General features: G+C 46.5%; 1 non-coding gene across 1 annotated transcript; it reads left to right on the plus strand.

Annotated features, from left to right (window-relative positions):
• Positions 1–6,458: 6,458 nt before the first annotated feature.
• On the plus strand, positions 6,459–6,540 carry trnas-gcu (transfer RNA serine (anticodon GCU)). Its single transcript has one exon. It is a non-coding gene; the product is annotated as a tRNA-Ser (tRNA).
• Positions 6,541–6,818: the final 278 nt, after the last annotated feature.

Here is a 6,818-nt window from a genome sequence, read left to right on the forward strand (position 1 = left end):
AGTGATGGTGAGTAGGTTGAGAGATCAGGAGTTTTCTTTGGCAGCTTGAACAGGGCAAGCGCCTGAAAGTGAGGCAGCGGGAGAGTTTAAAAAGCGAGCAGATTAATGGAGCGGGTGACGGAGTAATGAGAGACAGAGTAGGAAGGCTTTGGCTCGAGAGGCTGAGGACGAGCTTGCTCCCAGTGAGGTAGGGCCGGATAAGCTCCTTTAATAACTAATTAACAGGAGTAAGTAATGGAGGCAGCAGTTAGGGCAGTTGAGTGCTTTGTTTGCAGTATGTGGGAAGTCAGGGCGAGCACAATTGTTCCTGATGACTGCACCTGTAAAAGGTGCGTCCCGCTGCACCTCCTGACAAACCGAGTTAGGGAACCGGAGCTGGACTTGGATGAACTTCGGATCATTTGTGAGGTAGAGGCAGAAATAGACAGGAGTTACAGGGAGATAGTCACCCCTAAAAGTCAGGAGGCAGGTAGCTGGGTGACTGTCAGGAGAGGGAAGGGGAATAGACAGACTGAGCAGAGCACCCCTGCGGCCATTCCATCAATAATAAGTATACCGTTTTGGATACTGTAGGTGGGGATGACCTACCAGGGATAAGTTGCAGTGGTTACGTCTCTGGCACCGAGATTGGACCCTCAGCTCAGAAGGGAAGGAGGGAAAAGAGAGCAGTAGTGATAGGGGATTCAATAATTAGGGGGACAGATAGGAGGTTCTGTAGAAGAGATTGAGAATCCCGGATGGTCTGTTGCCTCCCTGGTGCCAGGGTCTGCAATATCTCGGATCAAGTTCTCAGTATTAGGACGGAGGGTGAGTAGCCAGATGTCCTGGTCTATGACGTGGATAGGAAGAAGGAGGAGGTCCTGCGAAGAGAATTTAGGGAGTCAGGTGCAAAGTTGAAGGACAGGACCTCTAGGGCTGCAATCTGAGGATTGCTACTTGTGCCACGTGCTAGTGAGGCTAGAAATAGGAAGATAATGCAGCTAAATACGTGGCTAAGGAGTTGGTGCAGGAGGGAGGGCTTCAGGCTTCTGGACAATTGGGCCTTGTTCCAGGGAAGGTGGGACCTGTTCTGACAGGATGGGTTGCTCCTGAACTGGAGGGGGACTAACATCCTTGTGGGAAGGTTTTCTAGTGCTGCTCCGGGGGTGGGGGGGGGGGGGATTGAACTAGATTTGCAGGGGGAGGGGAACCAGAGTGTTAGAGCAGATAGTGAGGTGGAGGAGGATAAAGGTCATGCGTGAACAGTATGTATAGTGCATGGAGTAAAGCCAGATCTGACATATAAAGAGGCATTGAGGAAAGAGAAACAGAATAAAGGGTGTAAAGGTAGTAAAGTAGAAGGGCTAAAGTGGGCATACTTCAATGCAAGAAGCATCAGGAACAAAGGTGATGAATTGACAGCTTGGATACATACATGGAATTATGGTGTAGTGGCCATTACAGAGACTTGGTGGCACCAGGGCAGGAATGGATTCTCACTATTCCTGGATTTCAGTGTTTTAAAAGGGAGAGAGGGGGGGAAAGGGGAGGAGGGGTGGCATTACTGGTCAGGGATACTATTACAGCTACAGAAAGGGTGGGTAATGTAGCAGGATCCTCTTGAGTCAGTATGGGTGGAAGTCAGGAACAGGAAGGCAGCAGTTACTCTACTGGGGATATTCTATAGGCCCCCAGGTAGTAGCAGAGATACTGAGGAGCAAATTGGGAGGCAGATTTTGGAAAGGTGCAAAAGTAACAGGGTTGTTATCATGGGTGACTTTAACTTCCCTGATATTGATTGGCACCTGATTAGTTCTTAAGGTTTAGATGGGGCAGAGTTTGTTAAGTGCATCCAGGACAGATTCCTGTCACAGTATGTTGACAGGTCGACAGGGGGAATGCTATACTAGATCTAGTATTAGGTAACGAACCAGGTCAGGTCACAGATCTCTCAGTGAATGAGCATCTTGGGGACAGTGACCACTGGTCCCTGGCCTTTAGCATAATTATAGAAAAGGATAGAATCAGAGAGGACAGGAAAATTTTTAATTGGGGAAGGGCTAATTGTGAGGATATAAGGCTAGAACTTGCGGGTGTGAATTGGGATGATGTTTTTGCAGGTAAATATACTATGGACATGTGGTCGATGTTTAGGGATCTCTTGCAGGATGTTAGGGATAAATTTGTCGCGGCGAGGAAGATAAAGAATGGTAGGGTGAAGGAACAATGGGTGACAAGTGAAGTGGAAGATCTAGTCAGGTGGAAGAAGGCAGCATACGTGAGGTTTAGGAAGCAAGGGTCAGATGAGTCTTGAGGAATATAGGGTAGCAAGAAAGGATCCTAAGAAGGGACTAAGGAGAGCAAGAGCAAGAAAGGGGCACGAGAAGGCCTTGGCGAGTAGGGTAAAGGAAAACCCCAAGGTATTACTTAAATTATGTGAAGAACAAAAGGTTGACAGGAGTGAAGATAGGACTGATTAGAGATAAAGGTGGGAAGATGTGCCTGGAGGCTGTGGAAGTGAGCAAGGTCCTCAATGAATACTTCTCTTCGGTATTCACCACTGAGAGGGAACTTGATGACGGTGAGGACAATATGAGTGAGGTTGATGTGGAGCATGTTGATATTAAGGTAGAAGAGGTGTTGGAGTTGTTAAATACACTAGGACAGTTAAGTCCCCGGGGCCTGACAGAATATTCCCCAGGCTGCTCCATGAGACGAGGGAAGAGATTGCTGAGCCTCTGGCTAGGATCTTTATGTCCTCATTGTCCACGGGAATGGTACCGGAGAATTGGAGGGAGGCGACTGTTGTCCCCTTGTTCAAAAAAGGTAGTAGGGATAGTCCGGGTAATTATAGACCAGTGAGCCTTACGTCTGCGGTGGGAAAGCTGTTGGAAAAGATTCTTAGAGATAGAATCGATGGGCATTTAGAAATTCATGGTCTGATCGGGGACAGTCAGCATGGCTTTGTGAAGGGCAGATCGTGTCTAACAAGCACGATAGAGTTCTTTGAGGAAGTGACCAGGCTATATAGATGAGGATAGTGCAGTGGATGTGATCTACATGGATTTTAGTAAGGCATTTAACAAGGTACCACATGGTAGGCTTATTCAGAAAGTCAGAAGGCATGGGATCCAAGGAAGTTTGGCCAGGTGGATTCAGAATTGGCTTGCCTGCAGAAAGCAGAGGGTCATGGTGGAGGGAGTACATTCAGATTGGAAGGTTGTGACTAGTGGTGTCCCACAAGGATCGGTTCTGGGACCTCTACTTTTCAAGATTTTTATTAACGACCTGGATGTGGGGGTAGAAGGGTGGGTTGGCAAGTTTGCAGACAACAGAAAGGTTGGTGCTGTTGTGGATAGTGTTGAGGATTGTCGAAGATTGCAGAGAGACATTGATAGGATGCAGAAGTGGGCTGAGAAGTGGCAGATGGAGTTCAGCCCAGAGAAGTGTGAGGTGGTACACTTTCGAAGGACAAACTCCAAGGCAGTGTACAAAGTAAGTGGCAGGATACTTGGTGTTTGGAGGAGCAGAGGGATCTGGGGGTACATGTCCACAGATCCCTGAAAGTTGCCTCACAGGTAGATAGGGTAGTTAAGAAAGCTTATGGAGTGTTAGCTTTCATAAGTCGAAGGATAGAGTTTAAGAGTTGCGGGGTAATGATGCAGCTCTATAAAACTCTGGTTAGGCCACACTTGGAGCACTGTGTCCAGTTCTGGTCGCCTCAGTATAGGAAGGATGTGGAAACATTGGAAAGGGTACAGAGGAGATTTACCAGGATGTTGCCTGGTTTAGAGAGTATGGATTATGATCAGAGATTAAGGGAACTATGATTTTACTCTTTGGAGAGAAGGAGGATGAGAGGAGACATGATAGAGGTATACAAGATATTAAGAGGAATAGATAGTGGACAGCCAGCGCTTCTTCCCCAGGGCACCACTGCTCAATACAAGAGGACATGGTTTTAAGGTAAGGGGAGGAAAGTTCAAGGGGGATATTAGAGGAAGGTTTTTTACTCAGAGAGTGGTTGGTGTGTGGAATGCACTGCCTGAGTCAATGGTGGAGGCAGATACACTAGTGATATTTAAGAGACTACTAGACAGGTATATGGAGGAATTTAAGGTGAAGGGTTTTATGAGAGGCAGGGTTTAAGGGTCAGTACAACATTGTGGGCTGAAGAGCCCGTAATCTGTTGTATTGTTTTATGTTCTATCTTTATTATATAAGAAATCCATTTGAGCGTTTTAAAGCAGTGGTTAGAAGCTCTTGAATCTGGTGGTACATGATTTCAAACTAATGTACCTTCTGCTTGATAGATAGAGAAGAGAGATTCAGCTGGATAAGAGGGTCCTTGACTATGTTGGTTGTTATCTTGAGGTAGTGGGAACTATTGAGTGATAGTGAATGGAGGGGAGGCTGGGTTTTGTGATGGACTGGGGCTGCATTCACAACTCTGAAATTTCAAGTGGTCTTGTGCAGTGCAGTTACCATTAAGCTTTGTCACATCCAGAAAAGATGCTTTCTGTTGGTAATCTGGGGGAAAAAAATGAAGTGTCAAGTGGATTACTTTACCACACTTTTCTCAATAACACCCCCAACCTTTACTTTTAGTTGTTTGGGAGAGAGTTTACCCTCATTACTGATCATCAACCACTAGTTTCCATTTTCAATCCACAGCAGTGTGTTCCACTAACAGCAGCAGTACAAGTGAAGAGACGGGCTCTGTTTCTTGGCAGACATACAGTAATTACAAGATCAAATTCAAAAGGACAACTAAGCATAGAAATGCTGATGGATTATCATGTTTGCACTTGGAAAAGGAAATACCTGAAAAATATATAAAAGAGGATGCTCCTCTGGACATATATTCTTTAAAGCAATCAGAAGTCTCCCTACTATGTCAGGGAAAGGGAAACCAGGCAGGACCCCACAATGTCTCAGCTTTACATAGCAAACAAAAATATCTGGAATGTGCAGCAGAAATTCCTGACCCCCATTTTTACCTGCACTGGGATGAACCTGCCCTTGGTAGGGATTGCCTTATGTGGGGACCAAGAATTGTTGTACTGTTCAAGCTGAGAGCTGAAATGTTGGAGAAAGTACATGCTGGTCATCTAGGTGTGGTCACAGTGAAAGTGTTGATTTGAAGCTTTGTCTGGTGACTGGGGATTGGCCTGCACTGCCCTGACAGAGGATGTTTTTGGACCATTGAAGGCATAAATTTCCTGATAGTAGTGGAAGCAGCTACAAAGTGGTTCCCATTGGCCTCCAAACTGTTGATGTGTTGAGAAGCCTCATCTCAAAAGACTGGTGTTCCAGAACACCTGGTCAGTGACAATGGATCACAGTTTGTTGTGGAGCAGTTTCAGCCATTCCTGAAAATGAATGGAATAAGACATTTTGCATCTGCACCGTACCACCCAGGTACAAATGTCTTGTTGGAAAGGTTTGTCAAGAGACTAATGAACGCACTGTGACCAATGTCAGCAGAGTTACATTACACTGAATCAGAAGGTCACTAATTTCCTCTATGGATATCACAATGCAACACACTCCACAACCACCAACTCACCTGCTGTGCTGTTCCTAGGTTGTCCCTTGCGCTCATACTTGGATCTCCTCAAACCCAGTCTCAGGAGGAGGATACAGGACAAACAACTGAGACAAATTGATGGGCCCTCAAACAAGGAGGTTCGATGTTTCACTCCTGCAGTTCTGGCAAGGGATTAAGGACGGAACTGGACCACTCTCCTATACAGTGGAGAATGTGTCTGATATCGGGACGCTACACGTTGATCAGTTGAGGACAGCAGAGTCAATTGTTGAGAAGAAAGGTGTCCAGAGCTGTCAGAACCACTTCCTACAGTCCCAGAGTCAATGCTATAACCACCATGGAGGAGACCCCAGAACCTGAGACTGTTTCACAGCCATAAATCTCACCTGTCAAGCAGAGTGACACCCGCTAGTCAGGAAAGACATTATTCAACCAGAGTAAGAAATCCTCCACAGAAAATATTATTATTATTTTATATTTTATTATTGGTTAAGTCTGCACACTGCTCAGTGTCTTTTTAAATGTTACTGCTGTAACGAAAGAATTCCCCATCGGGATCAAAGAAGTATTTATTATTGTCTGTAGCAGAAAGTGAAAATGACTGTAGATGCTTTCGTGGCCTATGGTTGGATGAGGGGTGGTATTACAGAGTTATATATAATCATAAGAGTCATAGATAAAGTAGATGATGGTCATCGTCTTTTTCAAGGTTGGGAAGCCTAAGACTAGAACTCGACAGTTTAATTTTCACACTGAGGGTGACGGTTTCCTTTCCTAGTTTATTTATTACCAGTCCACCGCAGCGAAACAACAGATGCCATGACACACGATCTCAGCGGCTCGAGCGGTGCGCGACGCCATCGTCAGCCGCGCGCCCAATGAGGCGCCAATCCTTATGGGGCGCGCGCTCGGCTTCTCGGCATCCGGTGACGAGGTGGCCGAGTGGTTAAGGCGATGGACTGCTAATCCATTGTGCTCTGCACGCGTGGGTTCGAATCCCATCCTCGTCGTGTTGCCGCCGGCGCTTCCTTTTCTGCCTGGTTCATTTTTAAAGATTAATTTGAGCCGGCCTCCTTTTCACCTCCGCCAGCCTTGAGTTCAGTGTGGTGTCTGGAGGTGACCGGGCTCACACTACGGACAGTGTGGGGAGTCAAGTCTAATTCAGTGTGTGTCGGAGGGTGGTGTGTGTGTCGGAGGGTGGTGTGTGTGTGTCGGAGGGTGATGTGTGTGTCGGAGGGTGGTGTGTGTGTCGGAGGGTGGTGTGTGTGTGTCGGAGGGTGATGTGTGT

The sequence above is a fragment of the Hypanus sabinus genome, chromosome 2 (genome assembly GCF_030144855.1).
Source record: "Hypanus sabinus isolate sHypSab1 chromosome 2, sHypSab1.hap1, whole genome shotgun sequence".
NCBI classification, from domain to species: Eukaryota; Metazoa; Chordata; class Chondrichthyes; order Myliobatiformes; family Dasyatidae; genus Hypanus; species Hypanus sabinus.